Genomic DNA, 20308 nt, shown 5'->3' on the forward strand with positions numbered 1-20308 from the left:
GGGGGGAAAAAAGCTAAAACTTAGGTTACAGTGCAGCCTATTTAAGCATCCATTATGTCGACCCGAGGTGTGAACAAACCACCCCAAGTTACAGAAGTTACACCGACGTACGCACTTGTGTGCACAGTGCTATGTGGATAGGAGAGCTCTCTCCTGTTGACAGACACAGGATGGACTAGGCATTTACGGAGGACACCAGGCTTAAAGGGACAGCAAATTAGAAGTGAATTATTTCTCAAATTAAAAAAAAAGTATTAATATGTTCTTTCTGTAAACAAAAGTATCTCATTTTGGACTTGTGACAGTGCAGCATTGCCACGTCAGGAGTTATACCATTTATTTTACACTGTGGTGTGTGTAAATACAGTTCTGTGTCACAGGCAGCATAGCTTCAAAAGAGCACTGCCTGGCTTTGCGCCCAGGGGGCGGGGTCTGGCAGTTTGGTCATTCTCTGTATAGCCCAGTGCTGGTTAGTCACACAGTTGAAGCAGTGTTGCTCACTGCTTACTGAACGCTGGCTAGTGAGCCGCAGCAGCTGTTCTGCTGAGTTACAAGCCATGATCACACCCAGTGCACAAGGGTTGCAACTCAAAAAGAGACGTCAGCTTACCCTATACACCTGTACAGTGGTCTCCAACCTTTTTACACCCAAGATCGCTTTTTAAGTCTCAGAACAGGCGAAGATCTACCGCCCCGCCCCTTCCTTGAAGCCCTGCCCCTTCCTTGAAGCCCTGCCCTCTCTATTCTCCTCTCTATCACTTGCTATCCCCAGCCCATATACAGTTTATTTTTAAATTATGCAATATATAAAATTAAAATCACATGTTTATAGTTATGAAATAAATGGTCTGTTTTTAATTCATGCTATTTAAATGTCAAATGAGGCATTTACAATTATACATTTTGTTCTCTGCTATTTTGTAAATCTAAACTCAAGTATTGATAATTATATATTTTTTCTTCCAATAACAAAGTCTCAGTGTGAAACCTGTGACTGAACAGTATCTGCCAGTGTCTTGAAGTCTGGGTTGTAGTCTGAGATTGCTAGTTGTATACAGTTCATCAGATGGGCATCTGTGATCCTGCACTCAGCCTGGGAAGCTTGCTCCAGCATAGCTGGAGCTAGACGCAGCCTCCCTGGGCTGAGCGCAGGGCAGCCGGGCTGGAGGGAAGAGAAGTGGCTGCCCGGCCAGCTGGCCATGGCGCTCAGCCAGGATGCACCAAGCTCCACATGGGCAGGCACAGAGGAGAAGCTGCCGATCAGCTGGAGCGCGGGGCAGCCGCTTTCAGCTGAAAGCCACAGTCAGCTTGCTGGGTTGTTTCAGCCCTCCCAATCTCCCAGCTCCCACCATTCCTCGCAGCTACTCACCTGTGTTGTTGCTCGGTGAGTAGCTGCTCCTCAAATGAGGAAATCTAATGTAAATGTACTGCGCAGGCACGCAGTTCAGAGAGGGCTCAAGAGCTACTCTTAGAGCCCCTGAGATCTACCGGTAGATCGCGATCTACTGGTTGGTGACCATGGCACTAGTACAATTGTGTTGATTAATGAAAAGCAGAAAAAAAATTGAGTGCCAAATAAATAAAGGTCCAATTTCATTCTAGACTTCTCATTTTTCTCTATATTGAATGTGTAGGCCGGGAAGTGGACACGATAGCCAAAGTCACCTTGGGTGCAAAAAACCTTGCGGCTGGCTCTGGACAGACAGCAAATGCACTGCAGCTGTGCCACTGCAGTGCTATATAGGTAGGTGTGCCCTAAATTTCTTGGGAGGGATCTAGGCCACTGATGTACATTGATGCATATGTACCAGGGAATTAAACCTATTGTCCGTATTCTGCAGGAGAGGAGAGTCCAGCTGTGGCCTAGGACCAGGGAGAGGATCGCTACAAATAGACTGGTGCACATGGAAGATAATAGGCTAACACAGGAATCGTGTAATGTGCAAAAAGGGTGCAGTGGGAGGTGGTGGAAGAGACAGAAGCATGGCAACTGGTGCTGAGCTACCAAGGATAAAAGCAAGCAATTCAGGAGGCTCCAGAGCATCCACCTTGCTAAGGATGCTAGAAAACATCCATTGAATGAAAAATGAGTGAGAGTGTTTCACATTCAGCTCAGGCTGTCTCTATACTGGGGAAATTGAAAAAAACAACAAATAATCTGGTAGCACTTTATAGATTAACAAAACATGTAGATGGTATCATGAGCTATCGTGCACACAGCCCACTTCTTCAGCTGACCAGAGTGATTACCTGTACAGGCTAATTCGGCTATCCCCTGAAGCTTCTGAACGTACACTGGGAAGGTTTGGCAACAAAAGTGCTGTTGACATGCAAAAGTTGCCAAAAGTGAAAACCGGTCAAACCGGTTTTTCTGCCTCCTACTGTCAACATTTCATGGCCAGGTTGCTAACACCCAGTTGACAGATAAAAGAAAAGCAATGTGGGTATGCATTCCCTGGTGCAGTGCTGTAGGAAGGCAGAGCTGATCCCTTTGCTTCTTGGGCTTCCTTGGGGCTTTGAACTCTCTGGGTGTGTCTAGACTACAGGGTTTTGTTGACAAAAGTAGACTGTTGTTGACAAAACTACACTTGTGTCTACAGTACTGCCGAGTTCTGTTGACAGTAAGTCAACAGAATGCGACAGTTTTGTCGATGGCGGTAAACCTCATTCTATGAGGAATAACACCTTTTGTCAAGAGTTCTGTCGACAAAAGGCGCTATTGCATCCATACTGTGCTTTTTCAAAAGAGAGCATCTAGACTCTCTGTCAAAAAAGCGGCTTGCTCTGTCAACCGAACTGGCTGTTGTCTAGACGCTCTTTGTCGACAGAGGCTTTGTCGACAGTATCTGTCAACAAAGCCTCTGTCGACAAAAGCCTGTAGTCTAGATGTACCCTCCATGCTGAGGAATGTAAAAGCACCACAGGAGTCTCTCCAGCTCTCTCCCTGCAGCAGCAGTCTGTCTGCTGCTGTGTTCCTAGCAGGGAAGAACAGGAGCACTCCAATGATTTGTTTGTACAGTAGGATTTTCCACAGCTCTTGGCACTAATCTAACTCTGCCCCCATTGATGTTGAGGGCAGCAAAGTTAGGCCAAAGTTGGGTATTCTGGGAGTCCCACCCCTTGGCACTGTGATCTTGCACAGTTTTCTCTTCCACACAGCAGAACTATTGCTTGAGCGGTATGTGTTCTGGAAGCAGGGTGTGTAGAACAGTTATTCTGTGAAAGGACCAGCCAGCAAAGATTCACAGAGCTGTCAATTTTTGTCCTCCAGCCACTCAGGTCTGTTAGTTATGGGCAGAAACCCCCTGCATCTTCCATAGGGGAGCAGAACATGTGACCCTGGTGGAATAATAAACTTAATACCTGAGTTTCCTCTTTTCTATGCATAGGGGGGCACAGAACCACTTGTTATAGAAAAAACCCCAAACTCCTTAGCTTGAACTGATCTTGATCTCATGCAGAGAACTGAACCTGCTTGGCAGTGGTTTCTGTTTGTGTGTCCTCAGTCTCTGCACTTCCAGATTTAATCAAAACTGAAGCCCTAAAAGAAAGTCCATGTTTGAGGTACACAAATGCCACACCTAAACAAAATACTGAAATTCTCATCTTTGAGATAGAGCCTCATTTGAACAGCAGGGCTGGGAAGATGATCTGAAAAAACCCAAAACAATTTCATTGATAAGCCAACTGAGGCACAAAGCTACAGCCAGGCATTGCAGAAATCCCCACTCATTTGGGTGTGCAGCTAAACTTCTTAAAGATGCCCTAAAAATTAGAAGCAAAATGCAGGACAATGTAGCACTTTAAAGACTAACAAGATGGTTTATTAGATGATGAGCTTTCGTGGGCCAGACCCACTTCCTCAGATCAAATAGTGGAAGAAAATAGTCACAACCATATATACCAAAGGATACAATTTAAAAAAATGAACACATATGAAAAGGACAAATCACATGTCAGAACAGAAGGGGGATGCGGGGGGGGGGGGGTGAGGAAGGAAGGTAAGTGTCTGTGAATTGATTATATTAGAGGTGGGGAGAGTGGGATGTTTGTGAGTTACTGGTATTAGAGGTGATAATTGGGGAAGCTATCTTGGTAATGGGTAAGATAGTTTGAGTGTTTGTTCATTCCTTTTTGGAGGGTGTCGAATTTTAACATGAATGACAGTTCAGAGGATTCTCTTTCAAGTGCAGATGTAAAAGGTCTTTGTAGCAGAATGCAGGTGGTTAAGTCATTGAGAGAGTGTCCTTTCTGGTTAAAATGGCAAGAAACTGTTTTTTCTTTGTGATCTTGTCTGATATCTGTTTTGTGGGCATTAATCCTTTGGCGAAGTGTCTGAGATGTTTGTCCAATGTACATAGCAGACGGACACTTTCGGCACATGATAGCATAGATTATATTTCTGGATGTGCAGGAATATGTGTTCTTGATCTTATAACTCACTTGGTTAGGTCCAATAATGGTATCAGCAGAATGAATATGTGGACAAAGCTGGCAACGGGGTTTGTTGCAAGAGAAGGTACAAGGGTTGGTATTAGTGTGGTATGTCCTGTAGTTGTTGGTAAGAATCATCTTGAGGTTAGGTGGTTGTCTATAGGAGACTATGGGTCTGTCTCCCAGAGCCTCTTGGAGTATGGTATCCTGTTCCAGTATAGGCTGTAGTTTATTGATAATGTGTTGGACAGGTTTAAGTTGGGGGTTGTAGGTGATGACAAGTGGTGTTCTATTGTTGGTTTTCTTGGGTCTGTCTTGAAGTAGATGGTTTCTAGGTATTCGTCTGGCTCTTTCAATTTGCTTTTTTATTTCTCCGGGTGGGTAGTTGAGGTTTATAAATGCTTGGTAGAGATCCTGAAGCTTCTGGTCTCTGTCAGTGGGATTAGAGCAGATGCGGTTGTATCGAAGGGCTTGGCTATAGATGATGGATCGTGTGGTGTGTTCTGGATGGGAGCTGGAAGCATGTAGGTAACTGTATGAGTCGGTGGGTTTTCTGTAGAGAGTGGTGTCTAATTTTCCATTGTTGATTTGTACTGTGGTGTCCAGAAAGTGGATTTCTCGTGTAGAATGGTCCATGCTGAGGTTGATGGTGGGGAGTAGGTTGTTGAAATCTCTGTGGAATATCTCCAGTGTTTCTTGGCCATGCGTCCAGATCATAAAGATGTCATCGATGTACCATAGGTAGAGAAGGGGTGAAAGGGGACGGGAGTTGAGGAAACGTTGTTCTAGGTCAGCTATGTACATTGGACAAACGTCTCAGACACTTCGCCGAAGAATCAATGCCCACAAAACAGACATTAGACAGGATCACAAAGAAAAAACAGTTGCTTGCCATTTCAACCAGAAAGGACACTGTCTCAATGACCTACTCACCTGCATCCTACTTCAGAAGACATTCAAATCTGCACTTGAAAGAGAATCCTCTGAACTGGCATTCATGCTAAAATTCGACACTCTCCGCGGGGGCATGAACAAAGACTCCAGCTATCTTACCCATTACAAAGATAGCTTCCCTAATTATCACCTCTAACACTATTAACTCACAGACATCTACCCTTCCCCACCTCTAATATCATTAACTCACAGGCATTCACCTTCCTTCCTCCCCTCCCCCCCCGCATCCCCCTTCTGTTCTGAAATGTGATTTGTCCTTTTCATATGTGTTCACTTTTTTTAATTGTATCCTTTGGTATATATGGCTGTGACTATTTTCTTCCACTATTTGATCTGAGGAAGTGGGTTTGGCCCACGAAAGCTCATTATCTAATAAACCATCTTGTTAGTCTTTAAAGTGCTACATAGTCCTGTATTTTGTTTTAGCTACACCAGACTAACACGGCTACATTTCTATCACTATTGCCAAAGTTCAGTGTGACAGGTCCCCCATCCACTGTAATATAGATGGTGGGTGGTTCCCAGATTAGCTCAGAGGTTCTGATAAGCAGAAAGCATTAAGGGTAGATGACTAAACTCAAGCTCTTGAGCTCAGGGTGTCAGGCTCCCTGTGAGCATTCAAGTCATTGTACTGAGCCACATTAGCAAATACAGTCATCTCAAGGCAGTTACAAAGCTGCAGCTGAGTCTGTTTGAGCAGAGGTTTCTGTGCCACGGTGAGAACTCATCGCAAAGTTCAAGTCGCACTTATTTCAATGGACGCAGAGTTCAGCAGCCCCCGGCGTGATATCTGCACCATTCCTTTGGTAGATCAGAGTCTAAGGTCCGCCTCTCATAAAAAGGGAATTTACACATACTCAGCTGACTTCGCCTTGCCCTTTGGATGGACACATCGACAGCATGCGTGGGTTCAGTGCTCTCTCCTATTTCCTCTTTATTCTTTTGTGTCAGCGCACATATGAAACAAGACAACTCAGAGCTGCTGCCATGAACTTTGGTTGCAGAGTGAACTGTTTGCTCTGGCTAATCAGGAAGTATTATCTCATCTCCAAAATCAACAACTTGCCTGCTTAAACTGAATGACCCGATGGCTGAGATAATGGACACTAACAAAGCACAGAGCAACGTAAGATTAGAAAAAAAGAATCACACTGCCTGGTCCCTGCCCCATACTGAGGGTGTCTGATGTTGCCCAGCGTGGTACATTCCCTCATCCAAGGAAAATAGGTGAACAGTTGAGCTACTGAAATACCTCTTTGTAGGCAGACAGAAAAAAGGTTGAGACCCCAGCTCAGCAAAGCATTTCAACATGCTCCTAAATCCCACTTACTTCAATGGGACTTAAAATGCAATGTTGATTTGGGATCATATAATCAGCACATAGGAAAACACAAGGCAGCATTCCAAAGCCCAGTTACGTTACTAGAATAGTGAAAAAGATGCAGCCATGTTAGTCTGGTGTAGCTGAAACAAAAGCAGAACTATGTAGCACTTTAAAGACTAACAAGATGGTTTATTAGGTGGTGATGAGCTTTCGTGGGCCAGACCCACTTCCTCAGATCAATATGTGGAAGAAAATTGGCACAACCATATATACCAAAGTGATACAATCAAAAAAAAGTGAACACATGTGAAATTGACAAATCAAATTTTAGAACAGAGTGGGGATGAGGGGGGAAGGTAAGTTTCTGTGAGGTAGTGACATAGGGGTGATAATAGGGGAAGTTTCTGTGAGGTAATGACATTAGGGGTGATAATTGGGGAAGCTATCTTTGTAATGGGTGAGATACTTAGAGTCTTTGTTTAAACCCATACATAAAGTGTCAAATTTAAGCATGAATGACAATTCTGAAGCTTCTCGTTGAAGTCTGGAGTTAAAGTCTCTTTGAAGCAATATGCATGTTTTAAGGTCATTAAGTGAATGATCAGTCTGGCTGAGATGGCAGGCAACCACTTTCTCTCTGTGAGAGAGTCTTATGTCTGTTGTGCATGCATTGATTCTTTGGCGAAGTGTCTGAGACGTTTGTCCAATGTACATAGCAGACGGACACTTTAGGCACATGATGGCATAAATTATATTTCTGGATGAACAGGAATATGTGTCCTTGATCTTGTAACTGGCATGGTTAGGTCCAATAATGGTGTCAGCAGATATGTGGAAAAAGCTGGCACCAGAGTTTGCTGCAAGGGAAAGTTCCAGGGTTGGTATTAGTGTGGTATGTCCTGTGGTTGTTGGTAAGAATCATCCTGAGGTTAGGTGGTTGTCTATAGGAGACTATGGGTTTGTCTCCCAGAGCCTCTCGGAGTTTAGTATCCTGTTCCAGTATAGGCTGTAGTATATTCATAATGCGTTGGACAGGTTTAAGTTGGGGGCTATAGGTGATGACAAGTGGTGTTCTATTGTTGGTTTTCCTGGGTCTGTCTTAAAGTAGATGGTTTCTGGGTATTAGTTTGGCTCTTTCAATTTGTTTTTTTTATTTCTCTGGGTGGGTAATTGAGGTTTATAAATGCTTGGTAGAGATCCTGAAGTTTCTGGCCTCTGTCAGTGGTGTTAGAGCAGATGCGATTGTATCGAAGGGCTTGGCTATAGATGATGGATCGTATGGTGTGTTCTGGATGGGAGCTGGAGGCATGTAGGTAACTGTAGGAGTCAGTGGGTTTTCTGTAGTGAGTGGTGTCTAATTTGCCATTAGTGATTTGTACTGTGGTGTCCAGGAAATGGATCTCTCGTGTAGAATGGTCCAGGCTGAGATTGATGGTGGGGTGTAGGTTGTTAAAGTCTCTGTGGAATGTATCCAGTGTTTCTTGGCCATGCGTCCAGATCATAAAGATGTCATCGATGTAGCGTAAGTAGAGAAGGGGTAAAAGGGGATGGGATCTGAGGAAACGTTCTAAGTCAGCCATAAAGATGTTAGCGTACTGTGGGGCCATGTGGGTACCCATGGCTATGCTGCTGATCTGGAGGTATAAGTTGTCACCAAATTGGAAATAATTGTGGGTGAGAACAAAAGTTACACAGGTCTGTTACCAGATTGGCAGTGGTATCCTCTGGGATAGTGTTTCTAATTGCTTGTAATCGGTCTTCATGTGGAATATTGGTGTAGAGAGCTTTTACATCCATGGTAGCAAGGATGGCATTATCAGGGAGGTTATTGATGTTTTGTAGTTTTCTCAGGAAGTCAGTAGTATCTTGGAGATAGCTGTGGGTGTTGGTTGCGTAGGGTTTGGGAAGAGAGTCTACATAGCTGGATAATCCAGTAGTGAGCATGCCGATACCTGAGATGATGGGGTGTCCGGGGACCCCAGGTTTATGGATTTTGGGAAGCAGATAGAACAATCCTGGTCAGGGTTGAGAAGGTGTGTCTGTGTGGATTTGGTCCTGAGTAGAGGTGGGGAGTTTAAGGAGAAAGCAACTTTTTTTTTTAGCTCAATAACTTTCCCCCCCCTCCCCTCCCCCCCTCCTCTCTGACTCCCCTCCCCCCCCAACAAAAAATCCTTGGTGTTCCCCATAAAAAAAATATTGTTTGGTGTTCTTTGGTCTTAAAAAATTTAAGAAACACTGCTTTAGCCCATTCCCCTCTATTGGGCCTGCCAATGGCAGTGAAAGACATTACTGAGTTTCTCTGTGTCAATGGGACTCAAGTTAGGGGCAACCCACAGGTCATAAATGAAGTTAACTCTGCAGCAAGGACAAGCCCTTGAAAATTCAGATTGGGAGCTAGTTTAGTTTCTTCCATCAAACCTCCACACTGGTAGCTTTACAAATGGTTTTCTTTTTCAGAGCAAAGCAGCAGAGGTACTATTATTCCAACATTACAGATGTGGACCTGAGACACAGAAAAACTAAAAGAACTTGCCCGAGTCTGTTGCAAAATACATAATTGACATCTCAAGTCCCAGGTTAGTGTCATAACCACTTTGCCATTGTTCCTTTTGAGGTGACTGGTGGGGAGAAGGGGTTTTTTTTTATCCAGACTTTTTAAAACACTTTGGGTTTTTTTTGTTTTTTGTTTTTTGGCTAAGTCCTATTTAACTCAAATCTCTGACAAACAGTAAGGGAGAACAGCTCTGGCCTTTCATACATGGCCTTTCAGCTGAAGTTAGGGAAAGTTCCCAGTCCAGTTCTCAAGTCCAGGGACTCCTCCATAAAATCAGAGAAGGCAGGGTAAAATAGGCCTCAGGTAAAAAACACGCAGAAAAATAATTCTCACCACAATGCCTACCCTGATGGCTGTGCTCAGTGTTTTGTGTTCTCTTCTGCCCTGCAGGCATGCACCCCTCCCCTTTCAAAGCTCTGAGAAGTATCTGACAACCAAGTGAGCTGCTCTGTTTGGGGAACAAAGAACAAATCTTTGGAATGCTCCTGTCCTGCCTTGCTAGGAACACAGTGGCAGGCAGACTGGTGCTTCTGGGGAAAGGCTAAAGAGACAGTTGTGCTGCTTTGACATTCCTCGTCAGAGAGCTGCAAGGGAATCCTAAGAAGCACAGGGATTAGCCCTGCCTTACCACAACACTGTACAGTGGGGAGCTTACTCACACTGTTTGGTTTTGTCAACAGGGTGCTACCAATGTGGCAATGAAATGTTGACAATGGCAGGCAGAAAAAACAGTTTGACCAGTTTTCACTTTTGGCGACTTTTGCATGTTGACAGCACTTGTGTCACCAAACCCTCCAGTGTGGACATAGTCAATTTCCTCTTATGTCTATGCACCACTTTGGGCACTGGAAAGGCTTTCTGCAGTGCTAATATGATGGGGGCTAATATGACAATGATGGTTTCAACAGTGGCCTAATGGAGTAGGTCACAACTCTTGCTTTGATTAAATCCCCTATCCCCAGAAACATGCTTCTTCAGCATTAAATGCCACCTGCTTGCCTCTGTGTTACAGCTGTCAGACCTGCCATGGTAGGAACCAGTGGCCTTGAACAATGAATCTGTTGAGAATGCAGGGCTGAAGGAACTGAGTTGGATGCAGAACAGCAGGACAGCAGCAGAACTGAAATGGACAGCAGATGCAAGAAACAGAAGTGACCTGGTCCTGGTGAGCATGGATGGGAGAGAAGCAGAGTTTTCTGGGTTGGGGGGCAGTGGGAGAAGAATCTCAGCTCAGCTCTCAGAGAGTTAACACAGACACAAGTGGCTAGAGTGCCACTGAGAAGTGACAAATGAGAGGGAGAAGGGGCAAGTGGAATTTGCTAGGTTTGCAGGAGCTTATTCACTTGCTAGTTCACTTACGTTCACTCATTCAACTTCTAACTGTTCCCTCTGCTGGGGAAAGCTGGTAAAACCACCACCACAGTTCGGGTTTTGTTTTGTTTGAAGTAAGCCTGGCTGCTGGCGAAAGCGGCTGCCCTGACGCAGTGCTCTGGGGCGACAGACTCTTTTCCTCCACTCAGGAATCAGCAGTGCAAGGTCTCCATGCAGTGTCCCGACTGTGTGTCTCAGCCCCCGAGGTTCAGGAGCATAGACATGGCTTAGGCCTTAGTGTCAGTTGTAACAGTGGCTTCTGGGGGGTGGACTATTGTCCACTAGGAATGGGAGAGAGGCCCTTACTTCATCTGACACATGCCACTGTGCATCCAGATTTTTGGTCACACTCACCTGCTTGGATTCAAATCCGGCATTCCGCCACATGAAATAGGATCTTAAATAGTCTTCTCAGCCTTGAGAATGTATCATTTCACTGTGCATTTCTCCTCGTAGTTGCAAGCTCTACTAGAAAAAAAAATCAGCGAAGAATGTATTTCAAAGAGACATCTATTAAATGAAACAAGTGTCAGCTTCCCAGATCTGCTGAGCAACACAACAACGACGCACAAAGGGAGCACAACCAATGGCAGGGAGACAATTCACTGCAGGCGTTTGTAGTGAGCATTTGTATTACAGCTGCTGGCAGAAACTCTTTTTGATATCAAGGCCTCATTGTGCTCGACCCTCTACAAACACAGCAAGACTGTCCCTAGACACAGACAAGCTGGACACAAGGTGGGAGAAAGGAATCCTCTTCATTTTACAAAAGAGGAGTGGGGACTTGAGACACACAGAATTGCACAAGGCCACAGAATGCTGATGACCGAGCCAGGAACTGACCTTGGGTACTGAGAAGTGCCAGGTCAATGCTTTAACACACAACAGTCCTTCCTTTCTGATTGCACAAGTGTCACAAAGGCCAAACTAATCTTGAGGAATCTTTAATCCTAGTGGTCACGCGCATGATGGAAAAGAATCAACTTGACTCTTTGAGCTGAGGGTGGCAGTTAGAATACACACTTTGTAAACTGAGCAAATGAAAATCACTGAGACTCAAGGCACTTTTCATAGCTACAGCTCCTTCCTTGACTTGCCCTTTTGAAGAAGGACAGTGCACATGGCTTAGTTTGGTGCTTAAATGGCAGCTGAACTCCTGAAAGTCAAGCCCCAAGTGATTTGGCCAAAAGGTTACACCATGGATTAAACCCAGTCTCCTGTGTTCCCCAACCAATGTCATACACACTAGGGTATCCCTCTGCTCTAGCTTAGGGCTTGGTTCTGTACAGAACAGATTAGGAGGTTGTAGCCAGACAGGAACGCCCCTGTAACATCCATTTTTGCTTGCCTGGAGCATGCAGGGCACACAGAACAGAAGGCCCGGATATGGCAGGCTGCTGTGACCGTGAATGGCTGTAAACAGAGATATGCCAATTGCTGACCAAGAGGCTGCCAAGGAGTGCCCTTGACTAAATTCCATATTGATACGAACACACAGCCGTCCGCGGGGGGGAGGAAACTCTCGCCCAGTAAAAAAAAATGTCTAGTACTCACAATTTAGTTATCTCTCTTGCAAGTGTAAATTAAGTTGAAACTTGCTTGTAAGAACTGGCGCCACAGAAACGGACCAGTACAATTTGGCATCTTAAGATAAGAAAGAGGATACGGGCTCCCAGGGGTATAAAGATGGGTCCAGCAGCACATTTACTCTGAGTGTCAATCTACCATCTATCTGCTGGTTGGGTTAGGTGTTTGACCTCCCGAGATTCCACGGGGATGCCCACCTCGCATTCGTCTTTCCTAGGAATTGAGGGACCAGCCCTGGCTTGACCCACTGGAGTCGAGAGGCACAGAAGGGGGTAAAAATTGTACCTGGATGTGTCCTTTGTCTTAAGTGTACACGTAGACTTAGAGCTCTTTAAAGATTAAGCTGTCACTTGGTACCATTATTTCTATTTTCTATATTTTCTTTGTAACCATTTTTAAGATCTGTATTTGCTAGCAGTTAAGAAATAGAGCAATAGCCATTATAACCATAAGATCTGTATTTGCTAGCAGTTAAGAAAGAGAGCAATAGCCATTGTAACCATATGCTTTATAAGTCTTTTTAATAAACCTGTAACTGTTTAAGTTTTAACCTGACTCCTTCAGTTGCTGTAACAGAACCAAGCACAATTTAAAAGAACTTCAGCCAGTCATAAGGGACAAGTATAGGAAGAGCTTGGGCGTTTGGATCGTGCCACTCCCAGGTGACAGATCCATTGGGGCATCTCTCAGTCTTCCCTAGACTGCCCACTGCGTAGGGATTCTGTATCCTAGCAGCTGAAATCTGAGATGTAATAAGCTCTTCCTATAAACTTCTGGGGTGTCTATCAGCCTGTTGGCTGCCCTCCGCGATGAGACCCCGGTCCTAGCGGTAAAGGCATGGACATTAAAGACTCGGGTGTAACACACACACACACACACACACACACACACACACTGCCCTGACCGTCGGCTGACAGAGGTTTGTGGTACAATTTCAAGGTGAAAAGACACGAGCCAGGACAGGGTCTAGTGTTAAGAGGCTGCTACACAGTCACTACATCCCTGCTGCTACCATGATGGCTTCTATGAACATGTTTGGCTTGTGCACATATAGTAATTTAAAAAAACCAAACACACATTGTGTTGGGATTTTCATCACTGAATTAGAGAAAGAATGGATACATGTGCCAGAAGTGTAGGGAACTTTGATTGTCTTATAATTTCTCAGCGCAGGCATCTCAAGGAGAAAGCCACTAATTATGTCGATCCCATCAGTGGCCCAAGCTTGGAAAGTTTTTCAAGACCATCTGGGGTATTCAGAAAAAACAATAGTCTACTGAGACTATAAGTATAAGCTCTTTAGGGACAGGTACCATCTGTGTTTGTACAGTACCTAGCACAATGGGTGCTTGTCCAAACCTAGTGCTCCTTGGGCACTCTGGCACCGCAAATAATCAAATACTACCAATTACTTTATAGCGAGCAGAGAAGCCATTACTTTATTGCGAGCCTAGACATTAAGACTAGGACTTGATTGACTTTGTGACAGACCCAGGATAACTCATTACAGTAGCTTGGTGGAGGACAAATATACAGAAAACTGGGCAAATGGGTTTCTATTCCATGAGTGAACTGGCCAGGCACTGCAACCACATAATCAAGGCAGGCAGGCAGTTGGGGCCAATTAAGAGCTTGCCTAAAGCAGCAGACTAATCAGGGCCCCAGCAGCCAATTAAGGCCTGCTGAGGCCAGTTTAAAAGGGTTCCCCTCAGGAGGCCAAGGACTGAGAGTGAAGAGGTGCACTGAGAGCAAAGGACTAGGAGTGTAGAAGAGGGCTGAGGAGGAGCAGGAAGGATTGCTCAGGTACTAGGGAGAAGATACTGGGAGGGATCGTTTTGGAAAGTGGCTCAAAGAAAGGCTGCACGACAAGGAGTGGGAGAAACACTGCCAATTACTACTGCCTTAAGGTTTCTGGACAGAACCTGGAGTAGTGGGCGGGCCTGCGTTTCCCCCAACCCTTCCCACACCACTACAGAGTCTGCCCCGAGAGAGGGGACAGGACTACAGAAAAGTTTTGCCCCAAACTATGGGCTAGCCTATGATGAGGCTGGCTCAGCAGGCTGTAACTTTTGCCTCTAGTAAAGGGCCAGAGGCTGTGTGGAGGCCCTTAGGCAAACACTAACACCCTTAGGTGAGCCTCTGAGGCAAACACTAACTGCCAGGAAGGATAGACCCTCAGGGCATGGCCAGAGCTTTGCGACAACCTGTATTCTCTTCCTAACTCTGCCACTGGCCTGTTGGGTGATACTGAGCAAATCATTTCACCACACTGAGCTTGAGCTTCCCCATTGCTCAAATAGCAACAACGATGCATAAGTGTTTTGACAGCTCTGGATGAAAAGTGATAAGAGAGCTGGGGATTATAACTGAACAGCTTTTCACTGTGAACTGCTACCCTTTGAAGCTACAGAGATGCCAGCTTGGCTGTTGCAATTCCTACCCTCAAAGAAGAAGTCCTGACTAACATGTTTCTTACCCAGACGTATGTGTTTCTGGAACTGATACATCCCAGTACCTTTAGTGCTTTTTGTGGAAGAGCACAGCACTATCTTCTCAGTGACTGCCAGAACAAACATTATTCTAAAGATAGTCTCTGGTCTGACCTTGCGAGTCAATGAATCCTGCACGTAGTCTGTGCTGGAGAGGTAGCATAAAGGTACAGACTTGCTTGGATCCTTTTGGCTAAACATACTGTTCTTTAACTGGTTAGTAAGGCTGGGCAGCGTGGGCACATAAGCTAAGCAATTCAGGAGAAAACTCAGGAGTTGACAGAACAGGGTGGCAATTTACAACATATTTGTCGTGCAGATTCCTCGGCAGGCATCACGCTAAGATTGGGCTGACCTGGGTGTGCGCAGCAGGCCTGTACGCTAAGAATTGCCTCCTGCTACAAGACACAACATTGAACTAAGCCAAATGCGATAGTAGATCTGTCCTTCAAAATGTGATCTCTTAACCAAACCTGCACCTCCCTAGCAGAGATGGCTCCACAGAGAGAGGGCTGATCTTTGCTCCTGTGTAGCAATGGTTTACAACAGCAAAACAAAGAAGAGTAAAAGGAACAGAGCCAGCTCACTACTTTAATTCCGGGAGCTGCAAAAAACCCAGCCAACAACTGCAAAGGAATGTTTATAGCATTCCTCATACAAGTGTCAGTTCTAAGATCTAGGCCAAAAGCAGATTCCTGTAGATGGGAGAAGTGGGGTGGGAGGAGTTCTATTTATAGGCTTCCTTCCATTCATAGAAGTTCACCACCTCTCTTCCTGTTTCCTCAATTCCCTGCATCCCTCCTCCTCTGTCTATTGAAGAGAATTTGACACTAAAGAACCTTCTACAAGAATTGGTATACTAAAACCCTAGTTGCAGTTGGTGGGAATGATTTGACTATTAGAAACAGTAGAATTCAAGGGCAGGTACGGAGAGATGCTGAAATGCAGGGGAGAAAATCTTTAGGGTGATAGGTTGTGAGAAGATTTGAGTGCCTGCGTCAAGATCAGAATGTTCCCTGTTTCTCTTGGGATGCCATTCTACTCTTTGGAAACATTCCCTCTAGCTCGCTGTTGATCTGATACCTGCGGAGGAAATGTTTATGCACACTCCAGCCGGTACAGTGCAAAAAGCAGTGAACGGACCAACTGTCTGTAAAAAAACAGACTCCAGATTTTCAAAGGTCCCTGAGGAAGCATGAGCAGTGCTGAGAGATAAGTGGTCTCTCTCTTGGAAGGCGAGCGCCACCTAATGTGCTTGAAAGGTAAAGTCCAGCAAACTTAGATGGCTCATTTGTCTTAGTCCCAGCTGCCCATTTCAGATTTGGACTCAAACGTCAGGCCTGGCCATATCTGGTTTTGGGTTCAGACCATCTCATTCATTTAGAATGGAGAGAGATTTTCTCTCTTCTTCTGTGCTGGTTCGGTTGAATATCAGATAGAGCCTCTGTCTCAGAACTGTGTCCTGACAAATGGGCTTCATCTAATAGGGAGTGCTGGAAAATAAGGAAATCAGTGAAGAGAATGAGGGATTTGGCATTTAGCCTGATTCCAGCCATGAGTGAAAACCCGTAGTGCACACAGGTAAAAGCACAGATGAGACTAACCCTGGGTTGGAATTAAAATGAGCTGCTCTAGTGCAATTCGCAGTTTAACACAGTTTTTACCCCAACTACGCTAAGGATCTTCACTGGTGCATCCGCTCCAGTGGCAAGAATGGAGGCACGTTCCCAGTGTATACAAGGCTCAGGAGTTACTGTTTCTAAGGAAATGGCCTGCTGAGTCCTAATTTATGAAGTGTTGCTACCCACTTTTCTATCCCACCCTCTTCCACATTCCAAGAATGGGTGTTCTTGCTGCAGCCACCCTAAGCAAGGAAGGCTACATCTACACTCACGGCTTCTTGCACAAGAACACCCATTCTTCTGCAGAGCACCCACATGGCCTGCCTGCTCTTGAACAAGAAAATTTACAGTAAGGTGTGGTAAGAAAGAGCTTCTTGCGCAAGAGCTATGCTCTTTTCTAACAGGTGTAAGCTCTCTTGCCCAAGAGGGCAATGTGGACGCGCGGCAGGGGTTTCTTGGGCAGGGAAGCCCGATGGCTAAAATGGCCATCAGAGCTTTCTTGCACAAGAGAGCGTCCACACTGCCAAGGATGCTCTTGCACAAAAGCACAGCTCCCACATGACAGTGTTCTTGCACAAGATTTCTTGCATAAGAACCCTTGCACAAGATGTTCTTGCGCAAGAAGTCACCTAAGAGTTTTCCCCCATGAGCAGAATGAATTTTGTGTTGTGCACTAGTACTGAGTTCATGTGGCTTGTTTGGATGTGCCACTGTGGCACCCAAGTTAATAATAAATATTTTATAAACCTTTACCTTTTCTCTCTGCTGCCATGTCTCCCCCCCTTGCTCCATCAGCTCCCTTGATGCCTGCTGCTCCCCAACTCCTCACCCTCCTCTGCTGTCCTGACTCCTGCCCTCAGCCCTCCTGACCCCCTCCACCAGACCTTCTCTCCCCCCATGACCACGCCTCCAGTAGGCCCACTCTGATCATGTGAGCTATCCCTCCTCATCCCCTCTTCTAACACCTCCCTTGCCTCTCTCCTCTGCTGCTGGTCCTTCCCCTGCAGGTGTCTGCCCTTCTGCTTCACCCCCAGAATCTCCTGGCACCTGCACCTTCCCTTAGCCCTGCACCCTCCTGGTGCCTCCCCCTTCCCTTATTGCCCCTGCCCCCTTTTTCCCTGATGCCCACCCCCTCACCACTCTCTGCCCCCATTCCCCTCATGCCCCTGTGCCCTCACACATGACTTGCTCCATCCCCACCTTTCTCATGCCCACCCCTTCTTTCAAGCCTTCTCCCAGCACCTCCCTCTCTAGCCCCCAATGCCCTTACCCTCTCCTCTCGCAGCATCCCCCTGTCCCCCCTCCCACTGACACCTCCCCACCTGCCCTTTTTCTCATTGTCTGCACTTGGCCCCCTGGCATTTGTCTCCCCTCCACCCTGTGCCTTGGTGCCTTCCCCTTTCTTCCCCCTCCCCCTCCACACAAGACCTTTCCTCCCCGTCCCCTATCTTCTGCCTTCCACTTTGTGGGGCCGGAGTCTGCGCTTGGGCCACGGACTCCGAACCCGGAGCTAGGCTGCACGGCACAAAGCCACGCTGACCAGTTTTAAAGTCCCGGGCCGTGATGTCACATCACGCCTGGGTGTTCTCTCCACTCACCTGCAAATGCCGCGCGCGCCAGTGAGGGGGAGCCACACTGAAAGCCGCACACTGCAGGGACGGTCCGGGGCTGGGGGAGATGCTCTGGGGCCGGGGTGGGAAAACACATGGGGGGCCAGCAGGTGGGGACCGGGGACCGCTCCAGGCAGAGCCGGGGGAGAGACCCAGCTCCAAAAATTGCTGGAGCAGGGCCCCCACGGGCTCCGGTGCTTACCGTCAATCCCAGCAGAGTGGTGCCCCAGCAATAGTGGTGCCCTACGCAGCTACATACTCTGTGTATGTCTAAGGATGGCCCTGGAAAAAATCCTCCATTCCTTCAACTTTTAGTTGAAAGACCACAATAGCAGTGTGGATGTAAGTATCGTTTTTCCGGAAAAAACTCTGCAGTGTAGACATACCCTGGGTCAACTAGCATAGCATCTTCTGCCCATTCATTACTAATACATGCATTTGGAAACAAGAAAGCCAGGGGTTCAAAACCCGGCCATGGCTCCAAAAAACACAAGCACAGTCATGAAAGAAAAAACCTTGAAATCCTTCCCCAGAAGGATAAATAAATAACAGCATCAAGAAACAGTCTGTACGTAGAAGCAGTGACACTGAAATGTCAGGACTTAACTGGATCAGGAAAATTATCTGGTTGCCAGGCATGTACACATGTGTCTCCCCCCCACCCCCCTCACTCTGGAGTCTCACCAGACTGATTGATGAGAGGTATCTCTACAGTGAATAGTTAAAGTAAGAGTTGCAGACCTCACCATTGTCTGGGGATGGGGTGATGTTACCTTGCCAGCTTTGTGTGAGCCTCACCCCAGATATGCCCACTCCCACACACCCACCTGGTCTTAGCTCATTCCAGACCCTTTTCCCAACATGGACAGTCACTCACAGTGCAACGCCCCTGCTAAGCAGGGCACATTGCTCTCTGGAGCAGAGGCTGAACTGGCCCTGTGCTACCCAGACCCCGACATTCCCTTGACAGCTGTGCTTGGGAGACCCAAAGGGTGAACCAGGCAGTCTAGCCTCTCCTGCAGGAAGGTGGCCTCTGAGGGCTCCTTCTCTTTTCTCTGTCCAGGCTGGCTCTCCTCTCTACCTTCTGGTTCCAATTTGTGGTTTGGTGTGTGTAGTGAAATGCCAAAGTGCATTCGACTGCTCAGCCACTAGGTGGAAATCATGTGTAAAATAACTTATTTAAGCTCCCCCATCCATCCTCTGCAGTGCATGGAAGGCTCTTACGATGGACAAAGCGTATTGTATATGTGTCTTGCTCAGAAATAAGCTCTGTAGTCAGTGTTTAATACAGGAGCACAATGCGTGTGTGTGTGTGTTGGCTTCTTGTCCTGCCCAAAGCTGAGCATTTGGAGGACAGATAGCTGTAGGGAACACCAGGTAAAGTAGTTTCAGGTCAGTTGGGCTCCTCCTGCTTAGTGGCACTGTCAGATTTGCAGGTTTGTTTTTTCCCCCAGAGCCTCATTCTACTCCATGTAGACAGAGAGCTGTCAAAGGGTTGCAGCTGCTACAAGATCACTCTTTTTCTTTCCCCCAAACATTGTATTGGTTTAGCCCAGTGGTCTCCAACCTTTGTAAGCATGAGATCACTTTTTTAATTTAAGTGCAATCCAGGATCTACCCCAAACCAAAACATGCTTGTGCTCTGCCTCCTTCCCACCCCTTCTCCAAGGCTCCACCCCTGCTCACTCCATCCTTTCACTCTCCCCCATCCCCACTCACTTTTATCAGACTGGGGGCAGAAGGCTGGGGTGTGGGATAGGGGAATACAGACTCTGACCTTGAGCTAAAAGATCTGGAGTGTGGGAGGGATTCTGAGCTGAGGTAGTTGAGCAGCAGGGGGGTTCAGGCTCTGGGAGGCAGGGGGACTATGGGCTAGGGTAGAGATTTGGGGTGCAGGAGAGGTTCAGAACTGGGGCTGGCGTTTGGATGTGAGCTCCAGCTGGGCACCGCTTACAACAGATGGCTTCTGGGTGGTGATGCAGGGGACTAAGGCAGGCTTACCCCTGCTCCCAAAAGCAGCCAGCAAACTCTCTCCATCCCTGCCCTCCCCTCTCCCCCAACTATGTGGAGATGGGGTACAGAGTGGGGGGAGGGACACCCTAACTTCAGCTCCCCGTCCTCTTGTTCCCTGCACAGCAAGCAAGAAACTCCCAGGGGTGGGGCTCAGCTCCAATGCAGAGGGCAGGAGCAGCATGGCAGTGCTGAGAGGGCAGATGAAGTGCCAGCACTTGACAGCCTCCTCACCACACCTGTTAGGATCACCTGTCAAAGGCTCCAAGATCTACCACTAGATCCTGATCTACTGGTTGCTGATCACTGGTTTAGTCTGTCCACCTGCACGTGGTTGTGCTAGTGGAAAATTT

General features: G+C 46.7%; 1 long non-coding RNA gene across 1 annotated transcript; it reads left to right on the forward strand.

Moving 5' to 3' along the window:
• Positions 1-6360: 6360 nt before the first annotated feature.
• Positions 6361-12834, forward strand: LOC112546086 (uncharacterized). The gene is made up of 4 exons (XR_003089720.3): positions 6361-6514; positions 9170-9288; positions 10279-10431; positions 11094-12834. It is a non-coding gene; the product is annotated as an uncharacterized LOC112546086 (long non-coding RNA).
• Positions 12835-20308: the final 7474 nt, after the last annotated feature.

Source organism: Pelodiscus sinensis, chromosome 5, assembly GCF_052426305.1.
Source record: "Pelodiscus sinensis isolate ZL-2025 chromosome 5, ASM5242630v1, whole genome shotgun sequence".
NCBI classification, from domain to species: domain Eukaryota; kingdom Metazoa; phylum Chordata; order Testudines; family Trionychidae; genus Pelodiscus; species Pelodiscus sinensis.